The sequence below is a fragment of the Danio rerio genome, chromosome 8 (assembly GCF_049306965.1).
Source record: "Danio rerio strain Tuebingen ecotype United States chromosome 8, GRCz12tu, whole genome shotgun sequence".
Classification (NCBI taxonomy): Eukaryota; Metazoa; Chordata; class Actinopteri; order Cypriniformes; family Danionidae; genus Danio; species Danio rerio.
The window spans coordinates 29,910,918-29,935,274 of NC_133183.1; the positions used below are offsets into that span (position 1 = coordinate 29,910,918).

General features: G+C 36.7%; 1 protein-coding gene and 1 long non-coding RNA gene across 2 annotated transcripts in view; both read right to left on the reverse strand.

The window, feature by feature from the left end:
• mov10b.1 (Mov10 RNA helicase b, tandem duplicate 1) overlaps positions 1–24,357 on the reverse strand; it is a 391,861-nt gene that overhangs the window by 313,975 nt on the left and 53,529 nt on the right. The window lies entirely within an intron of this gene.
• Positions 1,047–2,985, reverse strand: LOC137490329 (uncharacterized). The gene is made up of 4 exons (XR_011016508.2): positions 2,857–2,985; positions 2,156–2,198; positions 1,978–2,040; positions 1,047–1,861 (listed from the first exon to the last, which is right to left on the reverse strand). It is a non-coding gene; the product is annotated as an uncharacterized lncRNA (long non-coding RNA).

Below are 24,357 nucleotides of genomic sequence, written 5' to 3' on the forward strand. Positions count from 1 at the left end.
TGGTTGGTTTGATTCATGGCTTGTATTGTCACCCAAAAAACTAAAAGTTGCTATTAATTCACTCACCCTCAGCCCATACGTAATGTAATAGTACATTGTATTACAATAGTGTTGTAAATAATATTAAATTCCTTGCATGATACCTAACTGTATCATCAGGATTCACGAGTATTAGTTTTACTTTGTAGGTTTTAATGTTAATGTTTTTTATTCATTTGTTTGTTTGTTTGTTTAGACTACTCTCAGAATTCCAATAGTCATTGCAGTTCATGAATCACAAAAAAAAACTGAGTTTCAGCTAGAAAAAACTTCTTCTTTTTCGCCGGAGGTAACAGCAAATGTAAATTTTTTGGGCAAACTATTCAATCCCTATGGGAAAAAAATATCAAAAAAGGAGAAATACTTCAGAAACCATGACCTATAAGAATGTGGACTGAGAAGCGCAAATTTTACAATCGTTAAAACCTCATCTACCTACCTCTCTATTCTCAAAGTTCTCTCACAGTTAACGAGACAGTCAAGACACCGAGGGGAAAAAAAACTGCAGCAGGCAGCCTTGAGAGAGTGTAAACAACATTCACAAACAAACCTGAACTCTGGGCAGCGTTGAGATCTCTCATTCTCACTTTACCTCTCTCAGGTCACTATTCACAAGCCTGTGACATCCATTGCTAACCAACAATTGTGAAGCAATCTAGCTGTAAAACATTTAAATGCTCATTTCTGCAGCACGGACCTCTGAACACGTCTGGGTCATGCCTCACATTACAAGTAAAGATCATTCTAATTATTTTTGCCCACACTCAAAAAAATGATATGTTGGCGTTAATTAACTTTTTTTTGTCCACTGGTTCCACGTAACCGAGTTAAGTTACCTTTAAGAAAGAATATTAATTTTAGTGAACTTAAGTTAGTTACATAAAGGTAATGTAATTTTGTTTAGTTCAATCAACGTAACATTTATAATTTAGCTTTAATCAATGTAGTTATTTAAGTTCAATTATTCTAAAATTGATATTGTTATGTTTAACCAAATAAAAAAACAGTTTCCGTTTCATTGAGTTTATTCAATAGCATTTTTACAGTTTTACACATTTTCCAGCAATAAAATGATTATCAAAATCCAAATACAGTCTTTATCTGTATCTTCACTTATTACAATAAGTTAAAATATTAATACTATTAAAATAATAGTAATACAAGTATGAAGCAAATTGAAAACAATAAATAATTAACAAAAATATGCTTACAAAAACATCATAAAATACACTTTTCAAAATAATACTTTTCATATATTACAAAAACATTCAAAAATAATATTCTGCCTTCAAATGATTTATCAAAAATATACTTAGAAAAATCAAGTCTTCTTTTGTAAACTATACTGTACCTTCTTTACACTGAAAAAGCAGATAACACTTTAGTTGTTCAAAGAAAGATTAACATTTTAAAGCAAAGTAACACGATCAGCACTACACCATAAATTAGACCAACCATCACAGAACATGCAATAGCTACACACATTCATCTCTCTGACACTTGCACCATTTATGCACATTTGCACCAGACACTTTCTTACAAGCACTCCCTATATCTAAAAAACAAAACATTGTGCATGAAGTCTGCTTCACACAGGTGTGTGGGCTTGACAAACCACATGTAGAAGCATTCTTAATTCTTAATTTTTTTTTTTTATAATTAGCACATCTTGGGTGTATTGCCTCTTCTTGTTGATTTGCTGAATGTGTCCTCAATTGTAAGTCACTTTAGACAAAATAGTCTGCTAAATGTTAATGTAACTACTGTAGATTCATAAGGTGGTGTTGCACATCAAGGTTTGCGCTTCATCATGCCCAGCATCCTAAAAAAGTCAGGTAAAAAAATAAAACTTTTACCAACAGATCAAAGGTGAAAGGAGGAATTGGTTTAAGAGGAAAATACAAAATGTTTTAAAAATGAATAAATAAAATAGCTTACCATGTACTCCCTCACTTAGGGGCTTTGAGGATGCATTCACACCTTTTTTCCACTGGTGATGTTCTAAATAACATAAAATGACAATTAGTAATTTACTAAATAATTAGTAGTTAAAATTACTAGTAATTTTTACTGTACATCATTTTAATGTGTGTATAGGCATCTAAAGGCATAGTACCTGGATGATCCACAGTCTCCTCAGCCAGATATGAGCTGTAAACCTGTGAGAGAGAGAAAATAGATGTGAGTGAGCAAAGTTTTAAATAATAAAATATAATAATATAAATAGCAAATTAAAACGTGTTAGATGACCAAACAAATAAGCTTACATTAAATATGTCATCATGCTAGATGTCATCCTTTTTAAGTGTCACAAATGCATTTTTGCTGTTTTTTTTAAGTTAACAGGCTTGAATAATACAATTAAATAATAAATAACACTGTGCTAATACCACATTTTAATTAATATTATGTAAGTTATCAAAACTAGCATTCAAACTCGACAAACTGCTTGATACTCATTTAAAATAAAGACTATCAAATCAAATAAAAAATCAAATCACTTTTATTGTCACATTATCAGCAGCACGTGTGCTATGATGAGTGTAAAGCTTAGACTATTCTAACATGACTATTTCTTACTACCAATGTTTGCACCTTTATTTTGGGGGAGTTAATATATACCAAGTATAAAATTTCACAGGAATGCAAAACAAACTATACATTTATCTGTCTATAATGTGGAAAAGACACAGGGAACATGGCAATTTCATAGCAATACTATACATAAACACAACATAGTATTACAAGAGAGTACATTTATGATTCAAATGTTGTCACAGCCTCAGTATAAATACATAAAAAGTAAAAAAAACTCACCTGTGTGTCAACATTGGGGAAAGCTTTGTGCACGTTCTCAATTTGTACTGTAATCTTCATCTTTTGATTCCCATAATATGGCGCCGAACTGAGAGTGATCGTTGTGGTTTGAATCTTCTTACTTCCTGTGTTGTTTTGAAACTGCGCATGTGCAGATATTACTCCACCTATCGACCAAAATGCAGTACTGCAGAATCAACACAACTCCCTTTCATTCATGTTAATTAAGCAAGCTGTTTAAATGTGAAAACTGACTTTTTCTAATTTTTTCCAACACAACACTTTTATTTTTAATACACAAACATAAGCGAATTGTTTAATTTAAACATAGTTACATTCTTTGGACCAACTAAAGCCATAATTCATTTTTTTGAGTGCAGTGATTTCTATCACATTCCCTCCAGTCAGCCGTGTTAGCGAAAAGCACAGAGCTGATGGAGCAAACACATTAGCAGTTATGAAAATCAGCAGCAGCCTTTGATCTTTTGATTGGCATCCAAACAAAAATTAAAGCCTCAACTACAGCCTCGGGATGTGAATCTTGAGAGAGAGAGGAAGAGAAGGAGGGTAGATTTCCACTCTGACAAGTGGTCAAGAATGAAAGGTCCTGCCTGGAGGATGATAGTCAAACAGCAGAGTAATTAACGCTACAGAATTATCTACCCGCAACAGAGAGATGATGCAACCGCGAGCTACGATTTGAAACCTAATCTTGACTAATAGCTATGAGGGTATATTTGGGAAATAAAAAACTGAAGCATAAGGTTCTTGTATCAGCGGTTTATTTTGGACAGCTGCCTGTGCATCATCAATGTTATATTGATGTTGTTATATACCATATTAAAACTAGATAGCAAAGTTTACTTGGGACAAACTTTTTCAAAAATGCTGGCTTGAAAAAGTCTTGTCTAAAACTTATTTTTGTAAAAAACATTTTGCTACCCTGTTTAAAATACTGATAGCATTAATTAGCATGTTGCTAGCATGTTTTTCCAACATGGTTAGCATATTGCTGCCACGAATGAGTGTGTTATAGTTGGTACACTTTTTAAATGAAGCTCATGCTCAGAATGAATTATAACTCTGTTCATAATTATTTATAATAAAGCATAACAATTCTATAAATGCATCTATAAAACAGAACTATGCTGCATTGTACACTCTCGAAAATAAAGGTACCAAATCTGTCACTGGGGTAGTACCTTTTCAAAAGGTACATTTTTGTTCCTAACAGGTTCTTAAAAGGTACAAAAGGTATAAATACCTAAAAAGTACAAATGTGTGCCTCGCATTAACTTTAAGGTATAAAAGTGTATCCTAAATGTATTAATGTCCACCAGTATAAAACATTTCCTTTTGAAAAGGTTTCAACCCAGTGACAGATTTTGTACCTGCATTTCTGAGAGTGTAATGACAGTATTTATAGCTACATTTATAATAGTGTTATTAATACTTATTAGTGATGCATTAAATTTTTCAATGAAAAAAAAGGTTCATGCTCATGTTTTCAAACCTTTAACATTGAAGAAAATATAAAGTAGTCATCATTTGAATCGGATATTCAAATGTAAACTACTATATATGAACAGTATTTTAAAAGATATATATATATGTATACACCTGTTTATACAACAGTTCGACAGCATAATTGTGTGTGAAAAAAAGAAAGTCTAACACAGAGACTCTCAAAAACACTTCTGTACAAGGAACTACTTTCTTCCACCACTCGTTCACATCTGCAGCTAATGTCAGAACAGCAGAAACCATTAACAGTTCACAAATGTCCCTTTAGAACAAGTATTTGAATAATTCTATAGCTTAATATCTAAAGTGATGACAAAACAGGTGATTTTTGCTCACATTTTAAGATTATAAAACTGAACTGCATGAAATGCCTTCAGTCTACAGAGATAAGCCAGTCCCCTAAGCACTTATTATTATTTCTCCCCTAAGCACTTATCGCTGGATGCGAGGCGTCTCTAGACGCTTCAGAGCACCAAGCACAAAAACAGCAAGACACAGGAAAAGTTTCTTTCCTCAGGCCATCTACCTCATGAAAAGTTGAATATTCCTCAACTGTGCAATATTTTTTTTTAAACGCACTTGTACACTGCACCTTATATCAATATACAATTCAATACTTTCTCCAATCACATTATATAGTACCTTATAACCTGTATATTTATAACAAACATGTACATACAATTCAACATCCAGATTTTAAGACTGACTGCATCTCTGTTTAATGTTTATCGTCTTCTTTCATATTTATGTGTTGTTGCTAGTCACTTTATATACACTGTAAGCTTCTGTAGCCGAAAAAAAAATTCCTTGTGTGTGTGAACCACACTTGCCAATAAAACTTATTCTGATTCCGGTATTGATTGTTATGAGGTCTCTGTCGCCATCTTGTGGTGGATCATCAACCGTCACTTTCTTTGGTCTGCTCAGACAGGCTAATGGCAACCGATGCACTGAACCTGATGCTCCGAAACAATAAATCTTAAAAAAATTCGCACTATCCTTATAAATAAACTACATAGTTGCAATCTAAACAACTACAGTCTCAACTAAAAAGCCTTAAACATACTTTAAGTTGTCCAGCAGCAGCAATATTTTTCAAACTGTAGAGTGTCTCTGCTTGCCACTGTATGTGAGCGGAGTAAAACACAAGGCTGAAGGGCAGTGTTGCTAGATGTAGCAGAATTTATCTAACCAAAAGCTGTCCAAAACCTTCCCAAACGCACAAAAATGCCAAAAATATTAAACTAATATTCAATTTAATTTTAATTTATTTAAAATCAAATTAATCATAATTTTAACCATACAGCAAGGAACACCAGCAGTCTTTTTTCTTTTTTCAGTTTTACATGCGAAATTGTGTGTAAATTCATCCTATTTGGCGTTTTAAATTCTTTTGATCATAATTAGATGCTGCTTGTTAAGCAAACAATGCTTCTATGTTTGTTCTTGCTGTCAATTGTGGAAAAATTATAGATACGTTTTATGATAAACTGCCGTGAGTTAACTGCAGGCACTGTGTGATGTGCATGCACGCGAAGGGGAGTCAGCTTTGTCCGGGGAGTCAGAATTTGATAAAACTTTCCCTCACCTTCTCTTGCAGGTGGGCCCAAGTGGTTTGTGCTATGCACTGTCACTACTAACTGAATGGAGAAGCACGCAGTTATGTTTTGTAAAAATAAACTGCATATAAAATTTACGTTTTAAAACCGGCCAAATTTTGTCAACCCGCTTATGGCACTTTTTACCTGCAAAATCAAATTCAAAACCAACCAATCTGTCAACACTGGTGAAGTGTGAAGAGGCTGTACTAGTGCTGTTATTTGCACAATATCACATAGCTATCAGCCAATCAGATTCAAGAACCAGACAGAACTGTAAATATATCCGTAAATTAGCAGTTTTGCATGGTTTGTGATTAATGTTTTTTATGAAACATTTCCCCAGTTTATGTTAATTTCTGATTTTAAATTGGATTATGAGACCTTGAAAAGTTTGAAAAAGTATATTTTATTAACATTTTTAATAGTTTAAAGTAATATATTGTCTGGGTTAGTAATGTATATTTTATGCTACAAAAAATCTGTCAGTACATTTTCTGTTATTTTACAGGCTGTATTTTTTAAAAACATATACTTAAACAATTACTCAAAAAATCATTTATAATTGGCAAATCCATAGACCTGCTAATAGCTTTGAAGTGGTCTCCTAATTTTTCCCAGAGATGTATAGTCTACAAATTGCTTACTTATAGTTGTCTCTGTATATTAGCTTGTGATTTGGTGAAAGCATTTTACAGTAACACTGAAAAAAATTGCACACAGCAACCTTAATCTCCGTGATCCCCTCTCTGATGAAAAGCAGAAATGAGCCTTAGAAAGCTATTTCCACAATAAACAGCTGTCGAAGTCACAAACGCACCTCATTCCCTGTAAACTAGCTCACCTGCGCCTGGCTGACACTTCAGAAGATGTGTTTCGACAGCAAGGACAAGACTCGCCTTCCTGCTCCACATTCTCCTGTCAATGCACACGCTAAACTCTGCGCATGAGCGCCACTGCCTCAGTTTGAAAGCTAAGGTTATCGTTTCTGCAGGATGCTGGATGTGGAGTTCGTCAAAACCTTAAACATCCAGTCCTCCCACAATTCATCTGGGCAACTGTCGCTCACAGCTACTGCCACGTTAATATGAAATACAGCTGAGAGAACATGAAAGTACGACATCTAGACTGGAGCGAGTAGTCGCACAGGCCGTCTCCCCGGACACTAAGTATAGTTGAATGTAATGACCCCGTCACTGTACTACACAATTAGCTGTGATTTAAAGGTCATTAAGGACACAGAAACACTCTCAACTTTATGGTCTCAAACTCTTCATGGCAGAAGTAAATCAAAATGTAATTTGGTAACTGTGTTCCAGGCGAAAAAGTTCAGGGTTGTTCATGGATCATCTAAGGAGAGCTGAACAAATGTTGTGATGGGCTTGGTAAAAAAGACTTTTAGAACATATTGATACTGTCTGACTTTTTCTCAACGTAAATCAATTTCATTTACCACTCTTTATGTCAGCCTTTAAGTTTTACAAATATTTACTGTATACAATAAAAAAAATTTTGGATTCTCAGTCAAATCCAATAAAAGATGCAGTGAAGTGTATTTAACTGTTGCTGCTTGTTTGCAATGGAAGTGTAATATAAGGAAGTGGTTGTTTGAAAAAGTAAAGTGTTTTCTTTACTGAAGTGAAGAGCATCTTAGATTGTGTTCACACTTCAAAAATCTCTTGTTGTGATTGATCTGTTAAACCCAAAGTACACTTCATTTGACTTGTAAGCATACACAAGTGTTCATCACATTTGCTCTGGTACAACGTCCAACACTTGTCCTGGCCTATGTGCTTCAGGGCAGAGCAGTTAGTGAAGTTTATTCATAAACTAATTTCGAGAGGATCACGTGCTTATGATTGACACGGCTGGCCCAGAGTCAAGCTAATGTATGAACCACCAATCAGACTACTCCTAACCAAGTATAAAAAACCAAACACCTTACCTTTAGTCATCTTCGTCTTGAAGAATCCCCCCTTCCACCCCTTCGCCTCCTCCTTTGTCTACAGGGCAGCACGGCGGCCCAGTGGCTAGCACTGCGGCCTCACAGCAAAATGCCTCTACCCAAACGGTCAACATTTTCGTGTGGAGTTCATGTTCTCCCCGTGCTTGCGTGGGTTTTCCCCGGGTCCTCCGGTTTCCTCCCACACTCCCAAAAACATGACACTTAAGTAAATTGACTAAACTAAATTAGCACCAAATTCGATTCAATTCTGTCAGCAACGCATCACCTTAGCAACCCTCACGCAGCAGGAGGGAGGGGGGTTCTCGAGATCTACCCGAGCTAAAACTCCCCTCTCGCCCTGCAACCGGAGGGATCCCCGGGCTCGAGGCTCTCATGAGCTTGGGGCTCTCTCCCGAGACAGCATGCTAAACTAGCTTATCAACAATCATCAGCTAAGTGTGAACTCTTATAATGCATGTTTAGGGGTGTAATGAAAATAACCCATGTAAAGGCATTGAGTTGTACATTACAGTCTGCATTCATTCATTATCATTTGGCTTAGTCCCTATACTGGGAAACACCCACACATTCACACTCATACACTACGGCCAATTTTGTTGTATCACTTCTCTTTGGACTGCGGGGAGAACATGTAGACTCCTCACAGAAATGCCAACCCCAGCCAGGAATCGAACCAGAGCCTTTCTTGCGTTGAGGCAACAATGACTTAACTGTATAATACTTAATAATAACTTAAATGAGTAGTTCATTATTTATAAGTTTTGTACACATGCATTTAGGGCACAATTTTAAATGCAGCATGAACATAGGGCGGGGCAATTTACTGAATTGAAATTGCAAACGTAATTGAACAAAGCTGAGAATGTCATACCATGGCTGAGAAAGCCAAGAACTCCTCCAAATACCCATGACGAAACCAGGAAATCCCCTGTGGAATAGTGGTTGTTGAATAAACAAAAGATACCTCCAATATTTAACAGCTTTTATTGATTTGTGGCTAATAAACATGACTATGGATTCATCTCACAGAAGGATACAGTATATTTTAAACATTTCAGTTGTTAGGTGAGTTAGGAGTAATATGTTATTATACAGTATGTGATAGTTTCACATGCATAATTTTCTGTCTAAACAAATGCTGGAGGTTTAATACAGTATAACCGGTTTTATTGACAAAATGCTGTTTAAAGAGCCCCTATTAGGTGTTTGCTGAAAATGACCTTCCTTGCAGTGTGTAACACAGCTCTACCACCCCATTTACATGGGGCTTCAGTGTCAACGCTTGACCAAGGGCGTGTCTAAAGTTGGGGCTCGTCATTGCAGCATCAGCCAATGAAATTAGTCAGCAATCAGCTACTGTCTGAGCTGGTGTATTTGCATACAGTGATCTGATTGGCTGACGCTTCCGTTGGCGCTTGAAAAGTTTAGAAAGTCTCAACTTCTGCAGCAAGCAACGCCACTAAAGTGGTGCCGGCGGATCCACAACTCAGTTCGGCAACGCCTGACGTCACCCATTCAAGGTGAATGGGAAGCATTAAAGCTGACTCACATGGGCCGTAAGTGAAGTGAAACATCCAGCTGAGGCTTACATCTGAAAGAGCACCGTTTATAAAAGTATTGATTCATCTATAGAAGAGTCGACTCGTAGTGGTTCGAATGAATCGCCACTGTAACAAGTCTTTAGTTGTGTTGGCGTGACATAGATACAGAACTCAAGTTATTTGTTGAGCGTGCAGACACGGGAAAATTTAAATGCCCACAAACACTGTAGAAAGAAAAAGAAGACAAACACTGTAGCAGATCTCAGCTGAATCATGTCATGAAGATGCTGTACTCTGAAGTGTGAGGGAAAGTTAGTATTACTTTCCCTACCCAAAGATGAGGCTGTGAAGAGTCAGTGGCTGAAGTTTATTTTTGCAAAAATACCTCAGCATTATAGCCCCACCCTTGTACTGTGTTCCCATCATTTTTCTGACGAGTGCTTCAAGCAATCTACATACTTACATCGGGAAGTTCATAAATAAGTTCATAAATAAAGGAGTTCTTTATTTGTTAAAGGAAGGATCAGAAAAGACTATTGATATATGGGACTTGACAGAAACTAGACCAGTTCCTTCCTTTATTTCACAAGTGTAAGTAAGTGTTATTAAAATGGTTGCCTCCTTGTTTTCTCTAGCTTGCATATTATAAATTTAATTCTGTTTTGTTACTTGTATCCACTTGTACTGTATCTGGTTGACTCTTCATATTCTCATATCGTGTCTAAAGCCACATTTAAAACGAGACGCGTACCGCTTTGTTTACAGATTTAAATGCATTTGTGAGCTCTAAATCCACTGCCGTTTGTCCTCGCTATGGTCACCTTCAGCTGTTCTTAGACACGTGCAGGGGTCAAGTTTTAAAATAGTTTAGCATTTGCCGCTGTGTGGATTAATACTGAATGTGTGTTACTGTTTTTACTTATGGTTAAGAGTAGAGCAATATGCTGGTGTTTTAATTCACACCATGCTGCGCATTTCTCTGTCTCGCACTGAAGCCAGTCGACCAATCACAACAGACTGGGTCATCGGACCAATCAGCGCAGATTTGCATCGCACTAAGTAGGAGTTTGGGAACAAATGAATCGCTGAACGAATCATATGGGAGACATTGGAATAATTTGGCATAAATAAATGCATATTATAAAACAATGAAAATGTTTTTTGACCTTGCATAAATGTCAGACTGTTATTGGAGACCTCTCTTGTTCTGAAGTTAAAGAACCAAGAAATCTGAACAAGTGTATGCTTAGGCTTGTATTTGCCTTAATAGTCTTAGACAAAACTCTTGTACAATTCTATTAGCACTCAGTATAAACAAAAAGTGGAATAAACAAAGATTATCACAGATGACTGACTGTCTTATATGGGAAAAACATTTAAACCTTCTGACCAGAAGAGCTAAAATGGTGACAAAGCATTTTTAAGTGACCAATTTACTAAATATATATGTTGTGATGTTGCAGCAAATTTGTGAACATACAGTTCAGGCAATGTTGAGGCTGTTTGAAAAATCTACCAAAGCAATTTATGAAAACAGTTTTGCCTATATAAGTGTAAAAAACACAATGTAATACCCTTATGACCCTTTTATTGACAGACAAAACATGTTTCCCTGACACTCACTGTTCATTTAAGCTTAGTTTGATTAAATGTAATCATACAATAAGGTATGCAAGTGACCATACTAATCCACAAAGCTAGCTTTAAGGTCATTGTTTTTAATTATTTACAAAACACAGGGTTTTCTCATTTCCTGCAGCTTTAGACACATGAGGTTTCCATCTGACAGCGACAATATTTAAAAAGATGAAGCACACACACGGGATCTTTTTTTCCACCCAATTTCTGTGTAAATGGCAACTGTGGTACAGTACATGCTGTCAGAGTACTGAAAACTCGACCGGCTCCTGTGAATTTATATGAGATCTGTGACCTGAGTTTGGATGGGTTTTGAGGAGGTGTAACAAAACAACAACCTCTCCATTATTCATACCTCTCTTATTCCTCTCTTTCTCTCTCTGTCATTCCCTTCGTCCTTCTCCCTCTATCTCTCCATATCTCCCTCTCTCGCACTAACACTCTTCGCTTGTATTAATAAATGGTCCGACACTCCTGCGCTGGCTGTCAACATGGCCGTGTTGTGGAGAGAGCGAGAGGAGAGAAGGAGGTGTCAGAGCACCATGAATAATGGAGAGGGTGTAGACTGTGATCTGTCTCTGTATGTCCTGCACGCTGCCACTGCCATGTTTTACTGCTGAACTCGCCATCGGCCAATCAGCATCAGTTTAATTCACACATACACTTACTGAGAAACCCTCACTTACCTGGACACACAGGCAAATTGGTGATACCAAAACATCACTCACATGTACAGTGTGGCTCACAGAGATCTGGAAACAACTCACTATTTGGGAAACAAAAACAAATAAATCGTTTGGTTGGTCAGTCAGTTAGTCAGTCACTTAGTCAGTAAGTCAACAGTGGCCTCTGGTGTATTTATGTGAGAACAGCAGGTGCAAATGACACTCGCGAGTGAAATCTCAAAAAGCACAAACAGCATTCTCTGGTGGATTCAAGAAAACCAAAAATGCAATCAAATTACCTCCTGTGATATATTTTGCTCTCTCCTGAAATGTATATAGGGGTGCATAATCAGAATGAGCCTGGGTTGAAGACAACATAGGACAAAAGGTGGAAAACATAATCAAATTATGAAAAAAAAAAAAAAAAAACACACCTGAGTTGGAGATATAATAATATTGCTGTGAAACCCCCTTTTGGAAATTGATTTCTGAATGTAATCCAAAAATGGTTCTTCTACATTATATATCTGCAAAATCCCCTTTTAGTAGAATTTATTGTAAAATAAATAAATAAATAAAAAATAAGACAAATACAAGTATGGAAGCTTCACATAGACATATGTAGTTTGATAGAGCTAGAGTGAAATATATATAAATAAGTGGCTTGACAAACAGTTTATAGACAATATTAGACTCAATTCATTTTCAAGTCAAGTCACGTTAAGCTTCGTTATCATTTTGCTACATGTGTGTACATATAGTGGATAATGTTGTCTCATAGTAAAATAAAGCCTTAAATATGAACACAACTGGATGTAAAATTCAGTATTTAAAACCAATAGAATACTAAAGCTGTAATTTAACTGTACATATACTATAAATAGTTTACTAAACACAACCTAAGACAGACTAAACAAGTAATTTGCATAATACTGTACAATATTGGTAAAGATATTGTGCAAAAGATGCATTTAATGTTAAAAAGCAAATAAATGAATTAATTACTAAATTAGTTTCATTGGATTGTGTTCTTGTAACATGAAATAACAAAGTATCTGGTACATATAGATATATGAGGGTTTCAACAGGTGGTTTGTTCAGTCCACTCACCTGTGTGAACACACTCATAATTGTACAATGTTTTCCTAGAAACATTGAGTGTTTATACATAAAAAATCTCTGGTACACCTAAAGAGAAAAGAGGTTTTTTTCAACAGGTGGTTTGTTCAGCCCACTAACCAGTGTGACACACACTCAAAATAGCACAATGTTTCTGAGGTTATTAACGGGTTTTCATGTAGTGCATGTGGTGTGGTTTTCATCTGGTGTGCTGGGGAGAATGGGTTCTGGGTTTGTGCAAGGGTTGCGTATGTATGATTTCAGATAGGGTGGGGTGGTTGAGGGATCTCACAGCTTGGGGGAAAAACTCAGTCTAGCTGAGCGAGCTCTAACACACTGGCTGATGGCAGAAGCTAAAAGAGATTGTAGAAAAGACAGTCACGATACTGATAGCTTTGACTGTGGGATGAAAAGATAGACAAATAAAAAACTGACAGACAGACAGACAGACAGACAGACAGAAAGCAACCATTTTGGCATATTATTGAACACTTTGAGGAGTGTTAACCACCCCTCAAATTTCTTATTGGCTGTCCCAATTACCGCCACCAGTCGATCAAAATCATCATGTCGACTACAGTTAATGCTCTTGTTAGCCTATTAGTGCACTAATCTAATCAGAGAGCAGGACCATCACACAGTGAGATGTCCTAATCAGACATTTTCCCGCCAATTTCCCACTGCTCGTTAAGTTAACGATCTTTTCACAGAGCGACAAATTGTCATAATTGATTTTCTCAAAGTCAAGGCAAAGACTGCAGGACCCCTCTAGAGCTCCGCAGTCCATCCGTCCGTTTTCCCACCTGGAGACCAGGATCATAAGAAACATCATAAACTCATCTTGTGTGTGGCCTTTGCTCTCTGAAATACTGATCCTTTTCCAGAAAGGTGGTGGTTAATGGACTCAGTGATCCACACCAGTCTGGGGTGTATTTACCAAAATCATTGTTAGTGAACTGTGGTGTCAAGTTCAATGATTTTCTGTGTTTTCCAAACCCAGGGTTCAAGAGTTTGCAAGAGTTTTGTCATACAATAAACACAACATGAAAATTAAGCCAAACCCAGAGTAAGCCACAATTAGCTGGGATTGTATTAAGCAAGAAAGTTAGGATAGGTTTCTGAAAGACATTTGAAGGATTTAGTTGATTTTAGCTGTACATATAACTCCTACCATGCTAATAAGTTGAGCATGTGAACATTCTCCTCCGGTGTTAAGTTGGCTAATAATCTGAATGTGCTCTTCCCAAACTTTGTTAATAAAACATCAATTCCAGTGCTCAAACAGCATTGCAATGTTGAGTGGTTGAGACTTTACTGCTCCTACCCTGTGGTTAGAAACATGCATTGCATTCCAAATGATATAAATCCACCTCCAAATGGCGCTTTGGAGTGAGAACAATCATGGCTTCCATACTAAATGGTCATTCCAAAGTGCTCAAAACAGACCACTTTACAGAGTGCTTCGAAGGGCACAAGGAACAGACACTCTTTCTTCCATGATTCATTATGTGTCTTTCATTTGTGGTAAACTGACCCAAAATGGTGCAGATTGCACAAAAATGGCATTCCAGATTACACTTTTGTTTTGATTTTCTGGTTCACTACACTCTTCATTTCAAAGCTCTCACTCTGGAGGATAAACCCCACTAGGTGATTAGGGCATAGAGATAAGCGTTCAGTAAGAAATTGAGCTATCATTTTTTAAAGGAGGTCACACAAGAAAAGTGCTATACAGCATCATGTTTTTAAAATTCAAACACTTTGTTTTTTTGTGAATGTGTGTACACTGGTGTTGCAACATTACAATTCAAGAGGCCATTCAAAACCATGCCATCCCACAGAGCACCAGTAAACTCTAGCTGCATTCCAAATTATGCCCTATTCTACACAATTTTGTAGTATAAACAGAGTAAGTAGTGCGTTCAAACTGAAAACTCAAAAAAATAATAAGTGCAATTTAATTACTCAGATGATGCACTCATTCGACCACGTAGAGGAAGGGGCAGAGCTATCAGGTGCACATGTTGGATAACTTTATTATTTTGGATGGTGAAAGCAAAATTTTCCTACAAGAGTGATTATAGCGCCTCCCGATGGTGAATGCGGTTATATTCATGGCAGGTATTATTTGATAGTTTGGTCATTTATTTCACTGATTTAGCAACCGTCAAACATCATCAGGGAAACGCTTATTTTCCCAAAATTTCCGCATAGTAAAAAAATCATTAGTGTTCCATTTTGGACAACACTACATACATATACCATACCTGTCAACATTGGGATGTGAAAATAAGGGATATGCCCACTAAAATAAGGGATTTTTAACAGACTCACATTTAAGAGTAATGGGCGGTCCCTGGTGCTTCGGCGGTATGGGTTGCGTATAGGGAGGCTCGGTCCTTTAATGTTTTTTGCCACCCTTCAGAGACACACTGAAAATACGGGAGAAAATACATAAAAAATACCTTTACGGGATGATGGCGGGATAGAACTGAAAAATACGGGAGAATCCCGGGAAAAAAAGAAGGTTGACAGGTATGACATATACTAAGCTGTTGAGTGTGTAAGTGCATAAGTACATAGTGCATGAGTGCATAGTGTATAGTGTGCTCGCTCGAAAGATTATTGTGTGTATGCTTTAAGTCAATTTAATTCAATTCAAATCACCTTTATTTTTATAGCACTTTTACTATGTGGATTGTGTCAAAGCAGCTTTATTTAATATAGTAAATTGATACAGTGTCATTTCAGTTTTTAGTGTTTAAGTATAGTTCAGTTTAGCTCAGTCCAGTGTTATTTAATATTCACTGCTGTGAGTCCAAACACTGAAAAGTAATCCATCGATGCGCAGCTCTACAGACCCCGAACAAAGAAAGCCAGTGGCAACAGCCACGAGGAAAAAATTTCACCAATTGTCAAAAGTGAAAAATTAAAAAACCTAGAGAGAAACCAGGCTCAGTTGGGCACAACCATTTCTCCTATGGCCACAGGTTGTGCAGAGTTTTTATATAGAGATAAAGCTAAACAATCTTATATTTGCTTATATACATTAGATTAGTCAGTACTGAGGGCAATTCTGGAACTTATAAAACAAAATAACTTACAATAACCCTCTAAAAACTAGTGCACCCAAATTTATATGTTATAAAACATAATATATACAATATTTAAAGAGGAGACATTAAGAGAAACAAAAAATAAATAAATAACTAAACAATAGTTGAAATTTGGTAGTTTGTATTTTATTTTATTTTTATCTATTTTATTTTTTTGCAATATTTTGCTTGAATTTATTTGTATTATCTTGCACTTTCTAAATATGTTTGGTGACTAAAATATTATTTTAATAAATATATCTGTTTCATAAATTTGTTTTGATTAAATGCACCAAAATACATTGCCTATATTCACTGACAAACATTTTCAAATATTCATTTTCAAAACGGGGTGTAATCAATTATGCTGAGCACTGTATATATATCTTCCAACTCATAACTGCTGCTTTATTCATTTTTGAAATAACCTTTAAAATCACCGAAATGCATGTTTGATGATTATATTATATGTCTTGGACTTCCAAATGCATTGAGGTTTACAGTCTGTCAATGTCACTCCATTGTAGCTGCAATGCAGCATGATACTTTTCAACAAATGAATTGAGTGATGGTGACGCAGTGGAGCAGTAGGTAGTGCTGTCGCCTCACAGCAAGAAGGTCGCTGGTTTGAACCTCGGCTCGGCTCAGTTGGCGTTTCTGTGTGGAGTTTGCATGTTCTCCCTGCGTTTGCGTGGGTTTCCTCCGAGTGCTCCGGTTTCCCCCACAGTCCAAAGACATGTGGTACAGGTGAATTGGGTAGGCTAAATTGCCCGAAGTGTATGAGTGTGTGTTTGAATGTGTGTGGATGTTTCTCAGAGATGGTTTGCAGCTGGAAGGGCATCCGCTGCGTAAAAATGTTCTGCATAAGTTGGCAGTTCATTTCGCTGTGGTTCTAACCAACATGGTTTTGAATGGTGGATGCATGACAGTATGGTACAGTTTCTGGAAAAGGTAGGTACTAAGTTATGTGTTGTGTATTTAATGTTCTGTAGTGAATATATTGATTTATGTTGTTGTTGTTCAAGAAATGCATCACTGGCTAGAAAGACAGAAGATTTTCTTACTATGGAACAAGTGAAAATGTGTGAATTAATAACAATTGGAAACCCCATAATGCTAACTTGATCACACGAGGCATGCTTTATGCCTAGTTAGGATTTTAAGCTCAGTTTGAGCTTGATTTGCAGGTTAACTACCTCGTCAGATCGAGCTGTGACAGGGGGGAAATCAGCAGGTAATCGGCACTCAGCAGTCATTATGTGTGAACTACAGTACTGAATGTCACATCAACACCGCCAACACCTCGCTGACAAAAATCCGAATTCTACCATGCTAAATATCCTGGACCAGTCAGCAGACTTGACTCAACATGGGGTCAGATGTAGTGATGAACTACAGCCAATGAGAGTGCAAGTCATGGGATAATTGGTCATTGTGTTCAACAGAAATGTCTGTTATGGCCTGAATGGTAACATACTTGCTTCAACCAGCGTTTACACAGACATGAGAGCTAATGAAAGCCTCTCTTAGCTGAACCATGCAAATCTGCCATCAGTCCACTAACAGATCAGCTGATTGACATGGCTTTCAAGTGCTCCCTTGAATGCTTTCAGAGATTTAAATGCTGCGTTCTATGATAGCAAATGTAATGAATTTGTTGATTAATTATATATTGTACTACATTTTACTAATTATTACATTAGAGTCATTAATATAATATAATATAATATAATATAATATAATATAATATAATATAATATAATATAATATAATATAATATAATATAATATAATGAAATAATTTAAAAAAATCCCCAGAAATAGTTCTGACTCCAAACTGAACTCAAAAGTTGACAGCGCTGTCTGAAAACTAAAGAGTTCACAGCCAGTGGAGTCACTTGCCCTTAAAACATGTCAGTCTCAATGACAATTAAATCAGTGCATCACTGAAATAGCATGAGGTGCAAAGCAGCGTTAAGAGCTGAGGAGTCATTACTGGATTCTTATGTGTTCTATGACTAAAAGAACAAAGGAAACGCATGAAAGCGTGGAAGTGCTATCAAATTAAAATTATTTTAAGCAGGCAGAGACCACAGTAGCCGTTTAATTTCACTTCTGTGTGAGGACATGTCAGACAGCAAACATGCTCTTTTTAAGAAAATAATGAGACGTTGAACTACATTGTGGAACATTGTCTTGCAAAATCAAAAACAGAGAGAGAAAATGAGGACATTTCAGTTGCTTTTCTGTACAGAATTAGTTTTTAAAAAATAATGTTTGAGTCAAGCTTTTATTAGTAGATTAATTAGAAGGCCACAGTCTGGAATGTTTTCTTTTTAAACTGATATGAATATTTGAACGCTTTGACTGAAATGAATTGTACAAGGTTTGTTGTCAGACAGCATTCATAAAATGTTCATAGTCAAGCATTCACACCTTTTAAACACTCAGAAACATTCTTTATCAAAAAAAGTCTATTGAAAAAGTATGTTAGATGACATTCCTCTAACAAGACCAAGGTCATAGATTCACTTTGCTACGAATGATAAAAGACAAACACTGTACATTGAATGCACTTTAAGTCATATTGAATGCAAACTTCTGCTGGCTCCAGGCTGATAATAACAATGGGCTAATAAGAACTGACGTACAGTACTTTATTTCTCCCATTTTCCTTCCTTCCTCATTCATTCCAGTATCTTTCTTTCTCCTATTTCTGTCTTGGCATTTCATTTGGGCTGATTATTCAGACTCACAATGGGAGAATTACTGCAAACCACAGCAGATCTGTGACACCTTCCCAATTCAAATAGTATATACGCCGCATATCTTCATTAAACAGAACAATGCGAGAGCAAGAAGATGATGTGGTCAAACTGGTTTCTGCTAAAAACAACAGCGCACACACACATAGAAATAGCAGATGAATATAGAAAGGAGGAGAGAGAAAGAAGGGAAGGCAAACATCATGAATAATGGAATGGTTAGGATTGTACGTGCACATATAATTCCATGGTGTACTGTATGTCTCTGACAGGAGAAAGTTTGCGCGAGAAAGAGCTTATGGTGGGATTTGTTCAGATTTCAACTCTGATTGGTTTCTGAATGCCACACTCATTATTTATGATGACATTTTTCAGTTTCTATAAATAAACAACAATATTATTCTGGTAAGTGTGTCGCCTGTACAAGAGTGTGATCTCATTGCCATCCATCACCCTAATCTTCGTCTGAAAGCTGAACGTCAGTTATTTCATTTTCCTTTTTCCCTATACGTTGTAGTGCTATGTGTAAAGAATGTGTAAATGTTTCCTGTGTGGATTTACTTTGAATTGGGTAAGAATAACTACAAAACTTCCCTTAGTTACGAGTTCATTGTATATATGCATAGTTCCTTAGCAGGGGTAGCCGTAGCCGAATAAACTGCCATACTCTGGCATGTTTTATAAGGCAGGTGCTACTTTACGAGAAATATACATGTTTAACATTTTATTTGTATGTTGATGGATTTTACATCATTGGAGTTAGATATGATTGTGGTTGGGTAAAGAAATACACACACACACACACATATATATATATGTACAGTATAGCCGCACCCGACATGCACCCGATTCTAATTCTTTGTTTTAGGCCTGATGATAAGTCACAGTGGATATTAACAGCAGATTCAGTGAACTAATGTGTGCATCTCTGATAGTAAAATAATAGCCTATGTTAATTGTAAACGTTTTAAAATGAATATTTATTTATAAAAACAAAGTTTTTCTTTGGACAACATTTTCTTCATTTTCAAATACACAAAGTAAAAATAAGACATTTTAACTTTTACAGATACTGGAACAAGATAACAAAAATGGTGCCACTTCAGCCTAAATGGCAGCGATGTTGTGTTTACTTGGCTTTTTTCTTTGCACTGTGCAAAAACAGAACAGCATCTACTGTGCCTAAATTCGGGCGATTCCGCCTCGCCTCCAAAACGCGGCCAGCTGCACTGAATGAGCATCCGCTTTCACCGCTTGTTGTAGAAATGAACAAGATTCTCCTCGCAAGGCGCAGCAGTCGTGTAAATAAGCGGTCCTTTTTCTCCCAGAATGATAGCAGATTTTCCTCTGATGACTCCCTTAACTGAAACTTTGAACAGTACTCTTGCACTTCATCCATTATTTTGGCCGTCTTCCCATTCTGCAAAGCCCACTCTCTGCTTTTTTGCTGGTCCACTGCCATGTCCATGTTACATTCACCCGCAACCCACCCGCAATTAATCACAATTTATTTTTTTATTACCCAACCCGCCTTACTCACGAATTATCAGCAGCGCCCGCGGATATAACCACCATCCACGCATCACTACTATACACACACTATGGACTACTATACTATACTGTTCAAGGATGAATGGTCAGGGAAGGCAGTGCCTCACCTGCCATCATAAGATGTATACTAATAAAAAAAAATATATGTGCACTGATCTGAGCTATAAATGCAATTTCTGTTTGATTCAAATGATTTTAATAATTTTAATGATCAAAACTGCTGCATTTTGCCTATTTTCTGTTCATTTATAGCGTAGGAAGCGCACCAAGCTCTGCTTCACGTCAGATTGCGCAATCCCTTGCAATCTGGCTTGAGCCCACTACTTTTGCTCACTCAGTGTATGCTACCAATGTAATTCTTTATTGAAATGTTTTTATACACTGTAGACATTTTTATTATATGTCCTCACTTTCCATATAATAGGTAATGTATTTCACATATATCACACATATCACTTATTCAGTGTAAGAATCTGACATACAGCCGCACTGTAAAGACATGAGCTGGGGCAGGCAGTAGCTCTACCACACTGAAGAGGGCACGCGAGAGCTCATGTTATTCTTGTTTAGTGGTTACTCTCCTTTTACGTAGTAAAGTTCAGTTCAGTTATTTTATGTCTTGCTCTGACTGACTGCAAAAATCGCAGATATTCACTTTAAAAATTCTGAAAATTGGACTTTCAATCAAAACGTGAATAAATAATTGACAATCAATCCTGAAGCTAAAGGACTTGCTTCAAAGGATGGGGCAGAAGATAACACGTTCATTTCGAAGTAATTTAAGTCATGTCAAGACATCATTTACAAGTGCTGTAAAGGTAAGACCAGTGTGCAAATCCTGTGTGTGTGTGTGTGTGTGTGTGTGTGTGTGTGTGTGTGTGTGTGTGTGTGTGTGTGACTGAGAGAGAGTGCATCCGCCGTGGTGCTGTGTGTGTCGCTTGTTATAGTTGTCTGTAGCATCCAGCTGGGTGTATTTTATTAGGTATGTTTTATCGCTATGCATTTTACATTTTTACTTTGCCCAATATGCTCCTGCCATGTGTATAGAAAAAAATTCTGCTATGAAATATGAAACACAATTGGTAGTTGGGTGGATATGTTTGTGAATCTGACTTTTGACTTTGAAAGGGTCACTGCCTCACCAGCCACAAACCTCACTGCACGTCACTGATACTGTTACTGTTTTGCATGAAAGTATGATGACAACCTAACTTACTTAAAAAATAAGTAATTTTACTTATTTCCACAAATTTCCACAGTCTTTAAAAATATTCTTAACTTATTGAATTTCACAGTGAAATTTCATGAGGTTGCACTAATATCATCAACTAATATTATGTACATAAAAAAGCCAATATGGCAAAGAATTTGAGTAGTTTAGTTTATCCAATGTGAGCAAAGAATTATTCATTCATTACTTTTCCTTTGGCTTAGTTCTCAATTTATAAATTTTTCAATAACTCAAAACACGGGGTTTCTGGTATACCCAGAATAGCACTAATAGCAAGTCCACTAAAGGAGGTTGAGTCTTCTCATTTATGGCTCCTAAACTATGTAATAGCTTTCCTGATAAAGTCTGATGCTCAAACACACTCTCTCAGTTTAAAACTTGATCAAAGACCTATCTTTTTAGGAAAGCGTACACATAATGCATCACATACTGTTGCTATTTTTATTTTTAGCAGTTTATTTTGCATTGATAATCAATCTCTTGTTTAAATACACTATGAACAGCAGCTACGCTAATTATTTTCTTTGTTCCTTATTTTCACCAAGGGATACTCATCCCAAAGCCTCTAGAGAGTTTGACCTGTGAAGAGATCATGGCAACCTTAGAGGACTTCTAGTGATATCCATAACCCTGGACCCGGCCGTATTCTGAGCAGATGCTGTGGTGGCCATGGAGGAGTGGAGAGCATGAGACTGATTCCTGAAAGACCACAGTGACATATGAGTCTTAGCATTGATTCCATGGGCCAGGCTGAACACCCACCGGTGACCTTCTCACACCTGCAGCTTCTCCACAATAGACGTCCTGCATGTTGGCCAGTTGGCAAGTTTGTCCAGAGAAGAAATGGTCGTCCACCAACTGAGCCTGGTTTTTCTCAAGGTTTTTTTTTCCCTTTACTTCCGTTAATTGGTAAAGTTTTGTTCTGCGCCACTGTCGTCACTGGCTTTCTTGGTCTTAGACTAGTGGAGCTGCGCATCAATGGATTTGCTCTTCAGTGTTTGATCTTTCAGCAGTAAAATTCAAACCACACTGAACTGAACTAAACTGAACTCTGAAAACTAGACTGACACAATTTTAATTAGGGATGTCCCGATCCGATATTGACATCGGAAATTCGTCCGATATCAGTCCAAAAAACTATATCGGAGTGCGTTAAAAATCTCCGATATAAGCAGTCCGATATTCTCTAAACTCCGTTATAGCTATTCTATCCAGCAGCGTTCAGAGCCAGCATGCAAAGCCCATGTGATCACAACACTGCTTGCTAGCAAACAAAGTCTCTAAGATTTAACGTGCTCTTCACACTAAGTTATGGTGTTTTACGATAGAAATCTATTGTGACGGTAGCACACGCTGACGCTAGCAACAACGGCACATCTCTAACGTTACTGGTTTATTTACTTCACATCAAGCGATCTATACATTGTGATGCATAAGGCTGCTAAGCAACATAAGGCACTGAATGGCGACGTAGCACACATCGTGCGAGCCTCAATTCGGTAATGGCATATCGTGGTTCATCCAGTGTGATACCTAATTCATCACCAGCGCTTCCCACACATAAGACTTTACCTCAGCGGCCTGGTTCTGTGTGTATGAGAAAAGTCTCCGGCACAGACTCGTGGGCTCTGCTGCTGCAGCAGACCCACAGAGATGCGCTGGACACCTGCTCTGACTTTAGCTTTGAGAAGAGCGCGAGGACACACGGGAAAAAAGCCTACAAAACATTATCTTTTCCCGGACATGTCCTCTATTTGGGACTTAAAAATGGCATTCAGCCAAGATTTGTAAATCGCCGAACATGTCCCGGATTCTGCTTTTTTCAGCTGCGTTTCTACATTATTTTATACGCAAACTTTCAATCTCAATCTCTCAGCAGCACCAAGACTAGAGAGGGAGCAGATTTGACCTGTCAGTGGTGCACATGGATAGTAGGAGTGAAATAGTGGATTTATTACTCTTTATTTCATTTTTTTACTTGAACACTCTGAAAGGAACAGTGTCATGTAAAATGCTAAACATTTTTGTTGTTTTCATTGTCTGTTAAATTAGAATAAGAAATCATTCTGTTGCTGATGGCCATTACAGTTTAAAAGAAAGAATGGTATTAATTTTGGGGCAGAAAGAAAATTTTATTAGAGACATTCCCATGTTTAACTTTTCTTTAAAAAGCCCAAAAAGATAAAGTGCTCTGATAAACAGTGTCAGCTGTGCACATCAGTTTGCTGTTTTTTACATTGTCTTACTTTTCCCATGTGGGCAATAGGGTGGAATCTGTGCAAATATGCAAATATAATGAATTTTGATAAATAAAATTATTCTTAAAATTATTTCAAGTGCTGTGGAGAAAAGGTGTGTTTTAATCTAGCCTCTGCAAGTATTTTTATATTAAATATAATATGTGCAATATATATTATTATAAAATTAATAATGTTTGGGAACATTGATACAGCCATAATCTTCTTATGATACAAACACAGTTGAAATAGCTCTGATCATGCAAATGTTTACCATACTGCACATTTTTATAAACTTAACAATAAATGATTTCTGCTGCCCAGTGTGAAAGCTATTTTTCAGCTCAACTGGATCAAAAATTCATCAAAAAGCTGTGTGTAAAATTGAAATTTTGGACACTGAACCTTTAACAGTTGTTCAATTAACAATATTTTTTTCTTATGTTCCTGCTCTCAGCAGTATCTACTCTTTGCTGATGGTAAAAAATGAACAACTGAAATGACCTTTAATTAGCATTTTGCACTTTAAAAATGTATTTTTGTTTATTCAATTAAGATATTTTTCAGGGTCT